Source organism: Eriocheir sinensis, unplaced genomic scaffold (assembly GCF_024679095.1).
Source record: "Eriocheir sinensis breed Jianghai 21 unplaced genomic scaffold, ASM2467909v1 Scaffold349, whole genome shotgun sequence".
NCBI classification, from domain to species: domain Eukaryota; kingdom Metazoa; phylum Arthropoda; class Malacostraca; order Decapoda; family Varunidae; genus Eriocheir; species Eriocheir sinensis.
In genome coordinates, this window is record NW_026111664.1 from 260,143 (window position 1) to 279,629 (window position 19,487).

Consider the following 19,487-nt stretch of genomic DNA (forward strand, 5'->3'; position numbering starts at 1 on the left):
AAGGGGGGTGGGGTGGGAAAGGGTGAAGGGGGAGGGGAAGGAAGGGAGGGTTGGGAGTCTAGGAGCTTTTAACCCCCTCGCAAAAAGTGTTATTCTCTCTCTCTCTCTCTCTCTCTCTCTCTCTCTCTCTCTCTCTCTCTCTCTCTCTCTCCCTCTCTCTTTCTCTCTCTCTCCATTTTGTTATGATGTCCTGTTCTTTTTTTCAATTTCCGTATCCTTGTTAATCAATATTTCCGCTTTTTCTCTCAATTATTTCATTTATCAAACTTTTTCATTGCTTATTTTTCTTCTTGTTTATTAGTGTACGTAAACTTTCTACTTGAGTCCTATCAATCCCCCCTCTCTCTCTTTTTTTTGCTGTCCCAATTCCTGATGCAAGAGTTAACCAATCACCCTCATTCTTTCACCCCTTTCACCGGTAAGCTCTGGAACGGACACATTTAATTGATCCGTATTTCCTCCTTACAATGACTCCAATTACTTCAAGAGGGGAGAGGAGGAGGAGGAAGGACCATTAGACACTTCGGTCGGTGCTGTCAGACGCTTCCAGACCTCACATCAACTGCTTCCAGAGGGCGAAAAGGAGATCAGTCGAGTTCTAATGAGTGTTTCTTCAGGTTCAGGGTACAGAAGAAGGGTCAAACTGTCACTAGGGTTATAAAACTACCCCTGGAAATGCACAAAACTCCTTGGAAAGCCTCGTAAAATGTGTGTGCCTGAACGCCGAATTTTTTTTTAATAATGTAACCGAAACTTCTCTCACCTGAATTGATACCTCTTTCCAATCTTTTATAGTATCGGTTTATTCTTCTATTCGTTGTTGTTGTTGTTGTTGTTAGAGACGTGAATTGCAGGCTCTTTTTTTCTAGTTGTTCCTGTGATTTCAATAATTACTGCAAGACACCTCCTCCTCCTCCTCCTCCTCCTCCTCCTCCTCTAAATACCAAAATAATAATTGCACGAAGAGAGGAAAATAAAGATAGAGAAAAACAGAGAAAAGGATAAGAAAGTAGAGAAAAAAAAGGAAGAAAAGAAAGCGAGAAAGACAAAGAGAGATGACAAAGAAAAACCGAAAGTAAGAAATGAAAAAAAAAAAAGAATATTCTAATGAACCAAAATCTTTAATCTTTCACTGTAGCATTTGTTGCTGTTGTTGTTGTTGTTGTTGTTGTTGGAGAAACGAATTACAGGCTTATTTTTTTTCCTTCCTTATTCGTTGTGTTCTTTTCAGCTCGCCTCCTTTGCCGTACGTAAATAGAACACCATCGCAGACTATCCCTTCCATTATTCCTATTCCCCTTCTAAAAAAAAAAAAACATCCTCTTCCCTTACTCTTCTTTATATGAACGCGATTTCTATTTTCAGTTTTCCCACTTCCTCGTTCGTTACTTAGTCCTATCTTTATTACCTGTGCTTCTCCGCCCTTCCTTTCCTCCCCTCCTTCCCTCCTCTTCTTCCTTGCATGTGTATATATATAGCAAGCGAGGGAAGGAAGGAAGGAAGGAAGGAAGGAAGACGGTTGTAGGCAAGGGAAGAGAGAGGGCGGAAAGAGATATAGAACAGGAGCGAATAAGGTGAGAAAGAGAACTCGTAATAAAAAAGGGGAAAAGGGAAATTGTAGGATAAACAAAAATATATTCGTAGATAAATATTAAAAGGAAATACAGAACAAGGAATATTAGTGGAAGTTTGTACAGGCTTTTTTCCGCTCTCTCTTCTTCCTCCTTTCCTTCATCACTTCCTTCCTTCCTTCCTTCCTTCCTTCCTTCCTTCGTTTCTTTTCTCTGTTTTTCTTTCTACTTTTTCCTCAACTAGTTTTCCATTCTCTCTTTTTGTTCTTCGCTAAATACCAAAATGATAATCGCGAGAACAGAAGGAATAAAGAAAAAGAAAAAGAGAGAAGGAAAAGTAGAAGGAAATAAAGACACAAGAAGAAAAGAGAGAGAAAACAGAAAGACGATACAAAATGAAAACAGAAGAGGAAGAAAGAGAAATATAAGGAAAGAAAAGAAGAGAAAAAAGGAAGAGAAAAAAATAAACTGTAAGAAAGAAGGAAAGAAAAAGAATATAAGGAAAAACAGAAGAGAAAAAGGAAAAGACAGAAAAAAAATTAAACACAGGAAAAGAAAAGGAAAGGAAAGAAAAGAGAAATAAAAAATAAATAGCACAGATAAAAAAAAAATTAAGTAGCCGAGAATTGAAAAAGAATGAAAAAAAGAAAAAAAACAAGCATGAACGAAAACTCAAATTAGGAAGGAAGAAAAAAAAAAGAAAATTAAAAATCCTTAACACGTCTATGCAAAAAAGAAAAAAAATATCTCGAGTCCTACAGGTGTCCTTTGCAGGTGTTCCTTTGGGTTCCTTTGGTTCCTTCAGACGCTGGTGGGTTTCTAAAGGACATATGAGACCCCCCCCTCTCTCTCTCTCTCTCCACCGCCTCTTCCTCCCTTTTCACTCTCCTTAGCTTTTTATTTCCTTTATCTCTCTCTTTTTTTTCTCTTCTTCTTCTTCCTTCCTCTCTCCCTCCCTCCTTTACCTCCCTCCCTTCCCGTTTTCCTCCATAGGCTGTTTCTTTAATTATATCCTGTAATCCTAGGCCTCTCTCTCTCTATCTCTCTCTCTCTCTCTCTCTCTCTCTCTCTCTCTCTCTCTCTCTCTCTCTCTCTCTCTCTCTCTCTCTCTCTCTCTCTCTCTCTCTCTCTCTCTCTCTTTATTTCTCTCTCTCTCTCTCTTCTCTCTCTCTTCCTCCTTTTCCTCCTTCTCCTCCTCTTGTTTTCCTACTCTTCCTCTTCCAATCTTTTCCTTCCTCCGTTCCTTCTCTCAAAATCATGCCTTCGCTTCCTATTTCCTCTTTCTTCCTTCTCCTTCACCCTCCTCCTCCTCCTCCTCCTCCTCCTCATAACATTAATTTGTTCTCTCATGTTCTAGTCGAGTCTTTCTTCTCCTAATGGTTCTTCTCCCCTCCCATTTTCCCTCCCTTTCCCTTCGTCCTGTTCCGTCCCTCCGTCTCCTTCCTTCCTTCCTTTCCCATTTCTGCGTTTACCTCATTATTTTCCTCCTCCTCCTCCTTCTCCTTCTTCTAAGTCTCCTTCCTTCCTCTCTTCTGTTATAGTTGTTATTTTTTTGTTTTGTTTTGTTTTGAAGTTCTAATCTTGTGTTACTTATTTTAGCAGTTATTATTTTTTTTCCTTATTTTCTTTAATGTTTAGACACTTTAATATCGTTTTTTTTTTCTCTCTTCTTATTTTCATTCTTTTTCTTGTATTTTCCGTATTTTCCTTTCCTTTCTTCGGCTTCTCTCGCTCTTTATCTCTTGTTATTCTTCTGTTCGACTGGTGGGCCTTTCTTCCCTCCCTCCCTCCCTCCCTCCCTCCCTTCATCCCTCCCTCCTCTTCTTCCCTCCATAATGGTCCTCTTATGCCCCCATTCCTCCCTTTCTCCCTCTCTTTAATTCCATCATTTCGTCCTCTCCTTTCTTCGTCAAATCTTTTCTCTTTTTCTCGTCTTTCTTATCTTCTTCCTTCTTTGGGTTTTTCTTCATGGTTTTCTTTTGTCCTCTTTTCTTCTCTCTCTTTCTCCCTTTCTTTAATTCTATCGTTTCGTATTTTCTCTTTTTCTATATCTTCTTTTCTTTTAGTTTCTTCCTTTTTCAATTTCGATGTCTTCATTTTTCTTTATATTTTTTTTCTTGTCTCTCCTATTTCTCTCTTTCCATTGTTTCGTATTTTCTCCTTTTCTATATCTTCCTTTCTTAGTTTCTTCCTTCTTCTATTTCTCTATCTCCATCTTCTTCCTTCATAATGGCTCTCTTGTGTCTCCCACTCCCCCATTCTTCCTCTCTTTCATTCAAGTATTCCATCATCTTTTCCTTCATCTAAGCATTTTTCTATCTCTCATTTCCGTATCTTCGTAATCGGCATCTTTATTTTTTTTTTCTTATGCCTTTCTCCTTTTCAATCTCCTTTATTTAGCATGCAATCATCTTTTTACTCATCTAAGCATCCCTCTACATCTCACTTCCTATCTTCTTCCATCTCCAAATTCTGTATCTTTTTCCTTTCTTCCTCTCTTATCTTCCCATCATCCTTCTTATGCCTTTCTCCTTTTCATTCTCTTTTATTTAGCATCCAATCATCTTTCTCTTCATCTAAGCACCCATCTACATCTCACTTCCTATCTTCTTCCATCTCCAAATTCTGTATCTTTTTCCTTTCTTCCTCTCTTATCTTCCCATCATCCTTCTCCTATTCCTTCCTCCTCCTATTTATCGCTATCTCCTCCATCGGTACCTAATTTCTTTGCCTTCCCCTCCCCCTTTCTTTTATCAGGTTATCTATGTTATTTTTTTCCTTCCTCCGTCCTTTATTCCCCCTTTTCATGTTCTCCCTTTTACTGGCTTTCCCTTTCAGTCTTTCTCCCTTTCTATTGATTTCCCTTTCTATTTTTTTCTCTATGATGTTTTTTTTCTTTCTCTTTTTCGTTACCTAATACTCTCCTTGATCCTCCTCCCCTTCCTCTCTACCCAATCCTCTTTCCCTTTCCTTTCTTTCCTTCGCATTAACATTTTCTCTTTTCTCTTCCTGTCTAATTTCCACTTTCCTTCACTTCCTGTTCCTTGTTTTCTTCTCATTCTCTCTTTCCTTTCCTCTGTTTCCTTGTAGCTCCTTCATTCACTCTATCAATCTCATTCCATCCTACATTTTCCCTTCCTCTAGTAGTTCACCCATTCAATCCCTCTCTGCTTCCATTCCTTATATTCCTCTTTCTATCTGTTCCTTCCTTCTCTCTCTATTCCTCTCAGTCTATTCTACTTTCTCCCTCCCTCTCTTGATTCACTCCACCTTCTATCCCCCCCCCTCTCTCTCTCTCTCTCTCTCTCTCTCTCTCTCTGACCCTCCTTACCTAACCCCCTCTCTCCACCACCTTCCCCTTCTCCCCCTTCCTACCCCTGCCCTTTGCCTTCCCTCCCCCCCTCCCCATCCCCCCTACCCCCCACACTCAGGCACCCTTCCCTCACAAAGCCAGCAGTCACAAAGCCTTCGGACAATAAGCGTTTGGAAGCTCAAAACAGAATCTTCATAAACCTCTTCCCGCTGCTGCGACCGCTGGGGAGGGGGGGGGGGGGGGCGGGGGAGACTGGCATGCCCCCGGGGTAACTATGGTTCCTTCAGGGTACTTCTACTCCGGGGACGTAACGGAACAACACCCCGGGGCCTGAAGGATACGCTAGGACCCTGAGGAAGGACGGGGGAGTTGTGGGAGTGAAGGAAGATGAAGGAAGGGAGTGTAGGAGTGAAGAAGTGTACTGAAGGAAGAGAGTGAAGGAGGGGAGAGAAGGAGGGGGGTGAAGGAGAAAAAGGAATGAAGGAAGGGAAAGATTAGTTGAATGAAAGGATTGAAGGAGGAATGAAGGGAGGAAAGAAGGGAGTGAAAGGAGGAAAAAGGGAGTGAAAAGAGAAATAAGGGAGAAAAGGAGGAAAGAAGGGAGTGAAACGAGGAATGAAGGTCGTCCCTCTCTCCCTCCCTTCCTTTTCCCTTCTCCCTTAAAAAGCAAACACCCTTAACCCGGGCAAGGCTCCTCATAAGGCTAATCTCCCTTCCCTTAAGTCACCATATTGCCCTTATTAACACACACACACACACACACACACACACACACACACACACACACACACACACACACACAAAGGGGGAATTTAAAGTGAAAAAAAAAATACTTGGGTTGACTCTTCGACATCAGAAACGGAATGTGAGGATCAGGAACAAAAAAAAAAAAAAAAAAAAAGAAAAAAATCCTCTTCCCTTTTCTCCCTTTCCCTCAACCCTTTCCCCTTCCCTCCCTTTCCTTTCCCTCCCTTTCCCCTATTCCCTTGTGTAATTCCTCCCCTCCTCCTCCTCCTCCTACCCCCCTTTCCTAAATATTTTCTCTCTCCTATTCCTTCTCTTCTCTCTTTTCCTCCCTTCTCTCCCTTTCTACTCCCCCTTTTTTTCAATCTTACATATCTTTTTTTAATTCTCCTCCTTGTTTCCTTCCTTTTCTTCCCCCTCTTTCCCCTACCCCCTCCCTTCCCTCCTCTTCTCCCTTCCCCCCTTTTCTACACCTTTTCCTTCCCCCTATCTCCCTGTCCTCTACTATCTCCCGTTTTCATCTACCTTACCCATCTTGTGCAATCGCTTCCCAGGTTCCTTACCTTACTGCCTTCTCTTTCCCTTTCCCCTTCCCCTTCCCTCCACTCCCAACCCCCATCCTGCGCCCTTGTTCCCTTCCCCATCCTTCCTCCCCTTCCCTCCTCCTTCTCCCCCTTTCCCCTTACCTCTCTTTCCTATCCTTCCTCTTCTCCCTACCCCCTTCCTACAACTTTTTCCCTTCCCCCTCCTTCCTCCCCCTTTCCCCTGCCTACACCTTCTCCCTTCCCCTTCCTTTCTCTTCTCTTTCCCCCTCCCACCACGTTTCCCCTTCCCCCCCTTCCTCCCCTTCCCTCTCCCCCTTTCCAAACCTCAGATTATGATGGCCAGGGCGACTTCTAAAAAAAAAAATTCATAACCAATAACCTGACGCTAATCCAGCCATTTGAGCTTAAATCCCATTAGGACCGGGTCTGATCCCTTAACACTCCCCTTCCCAAGTCCACCTCCCCTTCCCTGTCCCTTCTTGTCCCTCTGTGTCCTGGTCCACCCCTCCCGCCCTTCCTTCACCTTCCTCCTCCTTCTCCTTTTCCTTCAGTCCTGTCCCGCCGCCCCTTTTTCCCTTCTCCAATATCCTACGGTTCCCAAACTACTCCCCCTCCTCCTCCTTCTCCTCCTCCCCTTTTACCTTTATCCCTCCTCCTCCCTACCTCCTCCTCCTCCTCCTCTCCCCCCAAGCTAAACGACACTCCAAAATCTGTCCCGCCCGCGTGGCCAGAGTAGTAAAATCTTGTCAATGATCATCGCCATGTGACAGAAATCTTCGTCTCATTCGCGTCCTGTGCCCTCAAAAGAAACTGCTCCTCCTCTTCCTTCCCCTCCTCCTCCTCCTCCTCCTCCTTCTCTTTCTTCCCTTCTACGTAACCCAATTCCTACCTATTATCGACCTATTTTTCTCGCCTTGCTCCTTCACACTAGTTCCTTGGTTGCGAAGGGGAAGAAGGAGAAGAAGGAGGAGGAAGAAGAGGAAGGAAAAAGAAGAGGAAGAGAAGGAGAAGGTTTGAGTAGTTAATGCATTGAAGTCTCGCTGTCGTGAAAGAAGGATGAGGAATAGGAGGAGGAGGGAGAGGAGGAGGAGGAGGAGAGAGAGAGAGAGAGAGAGAGAGAGAGAGAGAGAGAGAGAGAGAGAGAGAGAGAGAGACCGTACGATTATGGTGCATTAAAGGGAAGTCCTGTAGGTCCTCCTCTTACGGACTGTTTCCATGGTGTGTGTGTGTGTGTGTGTGTGTGTGTGTGTGTGTGTGTGTGTGTGTGTCCTACATACAACGCGAGTCAGTACAGAAAAGCACTTGGAGGTTTTTGAGAATAGGGTGCGAGAGAAAGGGAATGGAGGGAGGGAGAGAGAGGGTGCGGGAAGGGGAGGGAGGGGATGGGGAGGAGATGCTGCAGTGGAGATGAAAGGAAAATGTGAGAGAATGTGGAAATCTTGCTAAATGAAAGTTATGAAAATATATAAGTAAAGAAAAAAGAAGAAAAAAAAAGATTGAGAAGATATGTTATGAAAAAAAAATACAGGAAATATACACGGGAAAAAAAGATACAAAAGGAAGAAGACAAAGAAGAAAGAGGAAGAAAGAGAAGGAAGAATTAGAAGAAGAGGAAGAAAGCTGAGGAAAAAAAATAAGAGGGAGATAAAAATAGAAACAGAGATAGATAGATAGATAGATAGACAGACAGAAAGAGAGAAAGAGAGAGTAAGAAAGGGAGAAAGAAAAGGAACAACAAAAATACAACCACAATAACAACAACAACAACAACAACAACAACAACAACAACACCCTGCCTCCCTTCCTTCCCTTTCCCCTCCCTCCCTTCCATACATAGACCTTCCCCTACCATCCCCCCCCCTACCCCCTATCCCCCTGCCCAACCATTCTCGAGCCACTTAAAAGGGTCTCCGTGAATCTCCTCCCTTTGTGCGCCTTGCCTCACCGGCCCTCCTCCGTCTCCCTTTCTCCGCCTCCCAGACTAAAAAAAAGAAAAAAGTACAAGGACAAGCTTCGCCGAGAGAGAGAGAGAGAGAGAGAGAGAGAGAGAGAGAGAGAGAGAGAGAGAGAGAGAGAGAGAGAGAGAGAGAGAGAGAGAGAGAGAGAGAGAGAGAGAGAGAGAGAGAGTAACGTTGTGTGAGCTATTGTGACATCTCTGCCTTTTCATTAGGTCTTTGCCACCTAAATATTTCACTTAGCAAGACATTTATTTTTATTATTACTATTATTTTCTGCCCCTCTCCCCTCTCCCCTCCCCCACCTCTCTCTCTCTCTCTGTTTCTTGCGGCGTCTTGAACAGCTATATAGTTTAGGTGAGGCAAGCAAAGGTAGAGGAAATTAAAAGCTTATGCATGTGTTTTAATTTCTCCTTTTAATAATGTGTTGAAGGGAGGCTGTCAAAGAAAGGAAGGAAGGAATGGAGAGAAGAGAAAAATCATGATAGACAACAATGATGATGCGCAAGAGAAGAAGGAGAAAGAAGATAGAAAAAGATGACTACTAAGAAGAGGAGGAGAGGAAGAAGAGACAGAGAGATGCACAAGATGAGAAGAAGGAGGAAGAAGATAGAAAAAGATGATTACTAGGAAGAGGAGGAAGAAGAGCCAAGAGGGATCCACAAGAAGAGAAGAAGAAGGAGAAAGAAGATAGAAAAAGATGATTACTAAGAAGAGGAGGAAGAAGAGACGGAGGGGATGAACGAGGACTAAGAAGAGAGATAGAGACAGGACAAGGAAGAGAGATAGAAAAGATGATAAATAAAAAGAGAAAGTGGGAAAAAGAAATACAGGGGATGAACGAGGAATAAGAAGAGAAATATGAGGAAGAGGAGAGATAGAGAAGCTGGAAAATGAAGAGAGATGAAGAGGAGAAAACAGAGATGGATAAGGAGGCGGAAGAAGAGGAAAAGGAGGAGGAAAACAGAGATGAAAGAGGAGGAAGAGGATTTAGAGGGGATGGGGGGATGTTGAGTAGGAGGGGGGGGGGGGGGTTGTGAGAGGGGGGAGGGGACGGGGGGAGACCAGAACCCAAAAATACATAAACACGAGAATTCCAAACACAAATCCGCGCCTAAGACCTCAATTAAATGTATACAAAAAAAAAAGAATAAAACACATTACCGCGAGGCATTACTGGACATTACGGGGTGTGTGTGTGCGTGTGCGTGTGTGTGTGTGTGTGTGTGTGTGTGTGTGTGTGTGTGTGTGTGGAAAGGTGAAGAAAGTGTGATGTAAGGAAGAAAAAAGACCATAGAAAACGAAAGTACGCGAGTGAGATGATAAAAAAAATGCAAAGAAGTAGATTTGAAAAAGAGCGAAAGTAAAAAAAAACAGATTGATGGATAAAAATTGTATCCACTGTTTTTTTTTTTTTTTTTTTTTTGGTGTGTGTGTAAGTATGAGACAAATGTAATAATTAGGTATTCCTTAAACTCTTCAAACACTCGCTTCATGTAGATGGAATGATAATAACAAGAAAAAGAGGAAGAGAAGGAACAACGGAAGGAGATAAGGAGGGAAGAAGAGAAATAAGAAGAGAGAACATAACCTACACAGTACTCATATATTACCATACACTTTGAGACCTATTTACATGCACATCATCGAGAAAAAACGAAAAGGCAGATAGACAAAAAAAAGGATGAATAGGTAGGGACAAAAAAGGGGGAGAGAGAGGAAGGGGGTAGAGAAAGGAACAAGCAGAGACATTAATACTAACACAAACCTCGACTCACATTACCTCGTAGCTACATAATAACACACAAAAAAAGCAAAAACGACATCGAGAAAAAAATATTTGAAGTAGGAACCACGAAAAAAAAATCCATAGAGGAAGACATAAAAAAGAAAAAAAAAAGAAATGAAAAAAAAACTCGGCGACGGCTGAACTAAAGAACTAAAGGAGAACAGAATGGTGAGGTTCTAGCGGGGTTTCGAAGTGGGGTTCAGAGGTTGAGTTCCAAGAGGACAAGGAGCCATGACTTAAAACATTCAAGAGGAAGCTGAGTGAAAATATTTTGGTGGATCACAGAGACCGAGAGCGAGAGAGAGAGAGAGAGAGAGAGAGAGAGAGAGAGAGAGAGAGAGAGATGTGGTTGGGTCTGGGGTCTCTCTCTCTCTCTCTCGTGGCCTTTGTTGTATATTTATTCGTTTTTTTTACGCGTCAAAGAGAGCGAGAGAGAGAGAGAGAGAGAGAGAGAGAGAGAGAAAGGAAAGTAAGAAAAAAGAAAGACAAGAAAAAGAATAAAGAAAGTAAAGAAAAAAGGAAATAAGACTGAAAGAAAGAGAGGAAGGAAGGAAACGAAAGAGAGGATGGAAAAAAGAAAATAAGAAGGAAAGAAAGAAAGAAAGAAAGGGAGGAAGAGGAAGAAAGGCAGAGCTACGGCTGACAAATAAACGAGGGAAGAATAAACAAAGACACCAAGAAAAGAGAATGAAAATTATGGCGAAGGAAGAGAAATAATAAACAAAAGGAAAGGACACAGAAATAATTAACGAAGGAGACGCAGAAGGTGAATAAGATGAAAGTAAAAGGAGATAAGATAAAGAATGCGATAAATATAAACACGAGGAAAAGAGAAAAAGAATGTAACTGTAAAGAAAATGAGGATAATATATAAATTCAAGGAAAGGAGTTAAATAGAAGAGAGAGAGAGAGAGAGAGAGAGAGAGAGAGAGAGAGAGAATGATTTAACCGATTAACCCAAATAAGAAAACTGTAAACAAAAGTAATAATGATTCTGTCTATTCTTTTTTTTCCTTCAATATTTTTCTGTTTCTTAATCTATAACTAAATTTTTCCTTATATTTTCCTTTCTTTTCCTCCCTATCAATCTGTTCTTTTTCCTTTTCCCTTCATCCATCCTTTCCTTGTTCCTTTCTCTCTCTCTCATTTTCCTCGCTTCCTTCTTTTCCCTTTTTCTATCATTCTTTTTTTCCTTACTTTTCTTCTTTCTTTCATTTACTTCTTTCTCTTATCTTCTCTGCTTTTCCCCTTTCTTTTCCTCTTTTCCCTTTCTACTTCCTACTTTATTCCTTCCATTTTCCTTTTCCTTCTTTCCTTTCTCTTCACAGAAAAAAAAAAAATCAGACTCCTCCCTTTCTCCCTTCAAGCCCCTCCTCCTCTTCCCTTCTTCCTCCCCTTCCCCCTCCCACTTTTCTTCCCCCTTTTTCCTCCCCTTATATCTATCTCCCCCTCGTGAGTAAACACGGTGCGTCAGGTTATTCCTCTCCCTTCCTCCTCCCCCCCGGAGAAAAGGTAAGAAAAGGAGGAAGAGAAGAAAGGAAGGAAGGAAGGAGGGGAGGAAGGGAGGGAGGAAGGGAAGGGGGAAAGGGAAGGACAGAGCCGGCTATGTATCATCCCACGTGGTGCAAGAGGAAGAGGAGGAAGAGGAAGAGGAGGATGAAGAGGAGGAGGATGAAGAGGAGGAGGATAAAGAGGAGGAGGAGGAGGAGGAGGAGGAGAAGGTGAAGAGTAAAATAAGTAATAATAGAGAAAAAAAAAGAATTGGGGATGGAGAGAGAGAGAGAGAGAGAGAGTTGTGGTGGTCGAGTCAAATTTACTCCATTAAAAAGTTGTTTCTTTATTTACGACTCAAAAGTTCTCTCTTCTCTCTCTCTCTCTCTCTGATGAAAGCCACGTGGAAACAACTCACTTTTTTTTTCTTTTTTTCCTTCTTCGTTCTTTCCTTCATTTCTACATCTTGATCTTGTTAATTATTTAGTTGTAGAAGTCTCTCTCTCTCTCTCTCTCTCTCTCTCTCTCTCTCTCTCTCTCTCTCTCTCTCTCTTTCTCCTCTTTCTCATTTCACCTTTCTTGTTATTCCTTTCTTTCTTTCTTCATCTCTCCTTCTTCTCCCTTTCTTCCCTCTTCCTTCCTCCCACTTTATTTATTCTCTTCCTCTTTCATGCTGTTTTCTGTTCTTGATTCTTCCTTCTTTTTCCTTTCTTTTCCCTCTTTATTTTTCTTCTACCTTTCCTCTTCCCTCTGTTCTTTTTCCCCATTTTCATGCTCAACTCCTTCACATCATCTTCATTCTCTCCCTTTCTTCCTATACCATACTCTTTCCCTTTTTCCTCCTCCTTTTCACATCTCCCTCTCCTCTATCTTCTACCGCACTCACTCTCCCTCCTCCTCCTCCTCCTCCTCCTCCTCCTCCTCCTCCTCCTCCCCAAACGCGGGTCGGCGGGGGACACTACGCTACATTAGGTCCTTTCTCTGCCCTCAACTGCTCTGGAAAACTTGGGTTAGTCTTTTCCAGCGGCGCCCCGGAGGTCTGGTTTGGGGGTGAGGGAGGGGGTAAGGGAGGGTGGACGGGGGGGGTGGGGCTTAGAGACTGAAACAACGACTCACCTGGCGACCTTGTTACCTGCGTGGAGGATCTGTCTAGTTACCTGGTGGGCTGTCTCTCTCTCTCTCTCTCTCTCTCTCTCTAACAATCTTTTTTTTTTTTTCTAAGTCTCAATCTCTTTCAGTATTAAATTCTCTCCATTTTTTTTCCTTATTTCAACTCCTTTTGTCCTCCTTGTATTCTCTCTCTCTCTCTCTCTCTCTCTCTCTGTATCTCTATCTCTCTTTCTCTCTCTCTATCTATTTATTTTCTTCTCATTCTCAGTCTCTTTCGGCATAACATTTTCTATTGAGTTTTTCCTTCAACTTTTTTTTTCCTCCCTGTCTTCTTTTCATGTTCCTTCATCTTCCCATACATTTAGTTCCTTTTCCTTTATTTACTCTCCTTCTCCCTTTCCTCCTCTTCTAGTCTTCTCTATCCTCTTTACCTCCTCCTCCTCCTCCTCCTCCTGTTCCTTACTCACTGAAATTCTCTCCATCCTTTCTCTCTCCTCTTCCCATACAATCACATCCCACTCTCAATCTCAATTTATCTTCCTCCTTGCATTCCTTCCCTATCCTCCCCTTCTCTTTCCCACACGCTCACGTCCCCTCCTTCCTCCCCTCTCCCCTTTCCCTCAGTCCCTCCCAGTGTCTGTCGAGATAAGTTCCCACCGCTAACGCGTTCATGGGACATCTGAGGCTCCGTGAAATTTCCGTGTAAAGGTGAGATGCGGAGGTTCTCAAGGGCTCCAGGTGATCGGGGGTTGAGAAGGCCAAACGTTGTGAGCGGATCAGTGAGTGAGAGTAGGAATAAGTGATGGAGAGAAAACGTTGATTTGTCAGCGTTGAAGTGCGAGACGAGGCTGCCAAACGTTATAGAGGAATCAGTGAATATGTGAATGGGTAAGTTGTAGTATTTCAAACGTTACTAAAGAAGAGAAAACGTTTATCTAGCGGCCTGAAAATGGAATGAAAAAGCAGAAACGTTGAGAAGAAATCAGTACATAAGAAATGAAATAATTGAGTTCATAATTAGAAGGATTTTACACGTTTCATACGTGGAGAAAAAACGTTTATTTGTCGGTATTTAAGAGCGAAACGAGGCAAGAGAGAGTATATATGTAAACAAATAAACAAAAAAGAAATAGACCACTAGCCAACAGGTGAGTAAATACAGCAACGTTTTTAGAAGACAAGAAAAAAAAACGTTTACTTGACGAGGAGGACCAAACGTTGCAAGAGTAAAAGTGTAAATAGAAAAACAGGTTAACAGGTGACTAGACAACAGGTTCGTAAATACATTAACGTTGTAAATAACGGAAAGGGAAGACAACGTTCATTTGGCGGCATTTAAGAGGAGAACGCGAGGCAAGACAAGGGGAGGTAGGGCAGCCAAGTTCTTCCTGATAGTTACTTTTGTACACTCTAGAGTCTAGGCTGTCACTGGCACGTGGGTTGACGCTCTCTCTCTCTCTCTCTCTCTCTCTCTCTCTCTCTCTCTCTCTCTCTCTCTCTCTCTCTCTCTCTCTCTCTCTCATAGGGCAGATCGGAAAGTTGAGGGGGAGTAGGGGAGGGGGAGGGAGAGATTGGGAGGGGGAAGTTGAGTTGGGGAGAGAGAGGAAGAGAGGGGGGGGAGGAGGTGGAAGTGAGGGGAGGGGAGAGGGGGAGGAGAGGGGGGCGCATCTAGCACTTTTTAAAATCCACTTAATTTTTGGTAATGAATTTTTTAAAGTCGTCGTTCCGTTAAGTCGCCAAAGGGGGTCGAGGGGGAAAAGGGGGGAGGGGGGTAGGAGGGGAGGGGGCAGTGGTGGTGGTTGCGTGGGCGTGTGTTGCCAAGTTTGCGACAACGCCCCCTCCCACCCATCCCCTCCGCACCCCCTTCCTCTTGCCTTCATTCCTTTCCTTTTCTCTCCACCTTACCTCCTTCTTTTATTCCTCCTTTACTTGTTCCGTCTCTGTTCTCCCTTTTACTCTTCCTTTTTCTACTCCTCTTTCTCTATGTTCTTCCTTTCATTCATCCTCTTTTTCCTCTTCCTCCTCTTCTACATCTTCCACCTTCTCTTTATTCTCCCTTTCACATCTCCTTCTCCTTCTTCTGTTCCACTTTTCATTCCTCCATGTCATCATTTGCCTTCCTTTACACCTCAATCTCTTCCTTCTCCACCCTTTAACACCTCCCAATGCTTTCCTCACTCTCACTTTCATCCTCCTCCTCCTCCACCTCTCTCACTTTTATCCTCCTCCTCCACCTCATCCGTCCTCACGTAACACGCCCCTACACTCGCCTCAAGGTGTTCCCAGGTAAGGTGTCACAGGTGAGGTGAGGGGTCACTTCCCAAAGAACTTTAAACCCGCAAGAAAAGGTAACAAAAATGGTGACGGGCAGGTGACAAAAAGATGTTAGACTCGTACCTGTAAAGTGAAAGGATAAGACGAAGGCGGAAAGGTGAATGACTAGCCGCTGACAAAAAGCCGCTGGGAGTCAAGCAAAGAGCAAAGTCGAGGGAGAGGAAAAATAGTGTGACAAAAAAAGGAGTTAAGAATCAAAGCTTGCAAGGCGGATGGAGTCTTTCTGGTCATATGTCACTCTCGCACCTGTGTTAGCGAGACCCCGCCCACCTGTGCACCTACCTCCCCCCCCTTCTCTCCCTCCCCTCCCCTACCCAGGATGAGGATAAATATTTCTTCATGTGACAGCTAGCACTACCGACAGCCATAAGCGCTCCAACACTCACTTAAAGAAACATCAGATAGATACGTAAATAAATAAACAGAAAATAATAAAACGCGCTGCAAGATGTGATAAATGTGCGCGGTGTTGTGCCTTTGCTAGACGGCTTCACTTGGATTCGCCTCGCCCCGGGAACCACGAACCAAGAACATTCGGTTAAAAATATATATCGGTTAAAAAAATATACGGTACAGAATCGGAATCTATGTAGACTCTCGGCGCTATAAGAGACAGAAACGCCCTTGCCTGCCTGCCTGCTTGAGTTATTCCACGGTAGAGGACTCGATTCCCCAAACAATGATAAGCAGATCAATAAAACAACCGTAAAAATAAATAAATAAAAAGTCTGAACCTCCTCTTCGATTCACCTCGCCCCGGGAACCACGAACCAAAAGCATTCAGTTAAAAACATAAGGTATAGAATTGGAATTTACGTAGACTCTCGGCGCTATAAGAGACAGAAACGCCCTTGCCTGCCTGCCTGTCTGCCTGCCTGCCTGCTTGAGTTATTCCACGGTAAAGGATTCGATTCCCCAAACAATGATAAGCAGGTCAATAAAACAAGTGTAAAAATAAATAAATAAAGACTCTGAACCTCCTCCTCCTCCTCCTCCTCCTCCTCCTCCTACACGCCGCGCTAACAGAGAGATAGACACGTCGGCCCGGCCTGACACATTCAACTTCGCCCGACGCTAAACATTTGTCTAAAAAAAAGAAAGTATAAATAAAAGAAAAGTCATTTCCCGCAAGACAAACTCGGCACCACGGGAGAGACACGCACACACGTCGCCCCCGCAGCCACGCAACACACAGCCACCACCACGACGAGCAGCTCAATGCGTCCGATAAACAATGACAAACACAGACACGAAATGACTTTGTACGAGAGAAAAGTCTAAGGTTGGTATTCCCAGACGGTCCCCCTTCTTACATCAACAATTTCCCAAGGCTAAGTAAGATATTAATCGGGGTTCTAATGACTGTTTCGCGCACTCAGGGTACAGTAGAATGGTCAACCTACCACCAGGGTCATAAAGCTACCCCGAGAAAGGCCCAGAACTCCTATGAGAGCCTTGTTAACTGTGTGTGTTTGGGAGACGAAATATTTAGGAGTATGATCGGGTCGGCATTGTCAACTATTTCCAAGGGCCGAAAAGGAGATCAATCGGGCTCTAATGATTGTTTTCTTCACATTCATGGTATAGAAGAAGTGTCATGCTAACAAAGGGGTCATAAAACTACTCCTGGAAACGCCCAAAACTCATACTAAAGCCTTGTCAAATGTGCATGCTTGGGCGGAGAGAAGAGATGTCTATATGAGTATGACCCTAAACCCGCACTCGAGACACGACGCTAACAGAGAGATAGACGGCTCGGGCCTGCTTAACACACTCCACGGTGGGCGGTTCGGCTCGCTCGGCTAGACAATACAAACGAGGCATTAGCGGACATACCGGCTTGATGGCGTAAAACACACCGATAGACAGGCCAGCGCCGCGGGGCCGAGCACACCACGTCCGTCACAGCGCGCGGCTTAACATGCAAAACGTCCCCGCCAAGCCCTGAATGTCAACGCAAATCCCTCGCCGTGGGCTCGCCAATAAAGGTTCCAGGAAGGCGGCGACGCGGACCCCCTAAGGCGCCCTCGGGTCCTCGCACACGCCGAAGCTCTGCGATGACAACGACGGGAGGAAAAGACGGACGTAGCGGGAGGAACAGCAGAGGGTCAGCGGCGACGTGACTACCAAGAGAGAGAGAGAGAGAGAGAGAGAGGGGGGGGGGGGAGAGAGACGGCAGCTCCCTCTCCCGCCAAGCATGGGAGGCCAACGCAGGGACGTCACATTATGTCCAGATTTCGTCTCCGCGGCATGATTGATCAGCCTCCAGCCTCGTAAAATTGACCCGCACTGATAGAGAGGGTTCCCTGACGTTGATCCTCTGCCATAAAGCATCGGACGCCCCTTTAGGAGAGTGAAAAACGCCCCGGAACCCTTTAACACGAACCCTTACTGCTGTTTTGTGGCTTGTGTGAGGTGTGTGTGCCGCCCGTGCTGTCCCCAGGGTGATGCGGCGTGCGTGGGAGTGAGGGTAAGATGGGAGGTTAGCGTATGGGAGGTGGCGGGCAGGGTGACGGAAGGGTGAGGGAGCGAAGGAAGGGTGAGGATGATGGTTTACTCGGCTCGGCGGCGGGTCGTCACATCGCTGTCTTGATGTATCGCCGCCATAAAATACTAACAAGATATTAACTCCGATCATCTCATACATAAATTACTACTACCTACTACTACTACTACTACTACTATTACTACTACTACTGCTACTACTACTACCACTACACACACAAACACACACACACACACACACACACATGACTCATCAACATTCTCCGTGTGACACTGGACTCTAACCCAAGACCCCGCGACGCTAAACATCAGCCTCGTCCTCCTCTTAGCAGCCTCCCCAAGCACCGCCCGGACTTATGAGAGGTTAAGTGGGACTCTTTTTGCTCTTTCTGCCTCCGTTAAGCGGCCGCGCCACATCCGAGACAGGCCGAGTGACGGATGGCAGGGAGTCTCGTCTCGGCCCTCTGTCGGCGAGCCTCGGGTACGTCCACACGCGGCGGGCTAACAAGATCTGTATAATTCTGTCGTTTGCTGGGTTACTTCAACTTGCTCTGCCCCGAGGGAGGAGGTACCAGCCAGCCAGCCAACCAGCCAGTCAGTCAGTCAGTCACACAGCCAGCCAGACAAGACAGCCACGCAGAAAGCCATACACTCAGCCACACAGAGGGAGGAGGTACCAGCCAGCCAGCCATCCAGTCAGTCAGTCAGTCAGTCAGTCACACAGCCACCCAGACAGACAGCCACGCAGTCACACAGCTAATCCAGTGCGTTTTAAACTATTTTTTGTGTAAGGATGATCCAGTTATATTTTCGTCCTCCTTCGCTCAGTTCAGTTGTAACGGCACTTCTGTCACTAGTATTTTTTTTCCACTGTGGGTTCTGCTTCTTTATTTTGATTTCTCTTTTTTCTAGATTTCATGCAGCGGTTCTCTTTATTCTCAGTGTTTTCTTCACTGAATAAAAACTTTCCCATGATGTCATTTGGCCCAGTTCGAAACCCTTTGATAATACCAGTAGTTGTGTGCCTTCCTCCGCCTGGTGTTTAGTCATCTCTGTGTGACGAGGAGGCGACAAAGTGAGTGTTCTACTTTGAAGACACCTTAGCTACACAACTCCTCACTCAGCCTTCCTCCCCCAGCCAAAGAGCCGTATATTTAAACAACGGCACCTCTGTTTGAAAAGCCTCCCGTGGAAGTTCCTGGGATTTTCATGGACTCTTTTGCGATCCAAGTGATAATTTTACACGACTTCTACACCTTGAACGGAAAAAAAACACCTCTAAAAACCCGGTCAATCTTCCCTGTGACCTTTGGAAATAGTCGTAATAGGAGACGGAAACGTGAAAAAATATGTATCAGAGTCACCCCACATCAGGCACCCTCAGCCACACGCAGCCACATCACGCATGACACCACATCACAGACAACATTGCCACATATATACCAGGCTGTGGAGTGGCTCACATGGAGTAGGAAGAAGTGGAGGGGAGGGAGGATGAGTGAGTGGATAGATGAAAGAAGTGTAGATGCTGAGTGGAGGAGGAGGAGGAAGAGGAGGAGGAGGGAGAATAAAGAAGAATAGTGAAGGAAAGGAAGGAGGGAGAAGAGGGCAAGGAAAAGAAGAGTGGAGGCTGGATGAAGACAGACGAAGAAGAGAGAAAAGAGGAAGAGAGAGTAACGGGAGAGAGGAGGGAAGGAAGGAAGGAGGAGGAGGGAGGGAGGGGGGGGGGGGAGAGAGACACAGGTTATTGCAAGATGGAGGTCACTTAGTTCGTTCCTGTCGTGGGTGGTCACATTTGTCACCGAGAGAGCAGGTAAGGGGGGAAGGGAGGGGAGGGAGGGGGAGAAGAGAGAGAACCGGGGAGGCGAGGGAGAGAAGAAGAGTGGAGGAGGAGGCTACGATGACGGTATAGTGGAGGAAGTAACGGATGGGAAGTGGAAGAACAAGCAAAGTGGTGACGTGGAAACTGAAGGGATGAAGTGGAGGGAGTGACAGAGGGGGGGGGAGGGGTGTGTGGAGGCGGGGGGGGGCAGGAGAAGGAATGTGGACTGTAGTGAAAGGAGGCGGGGAGGTGGACTTGTGGACTTGGTGATGCAAGGTGACGGTGGAAGAGGGAGTGGAAGCGAGATA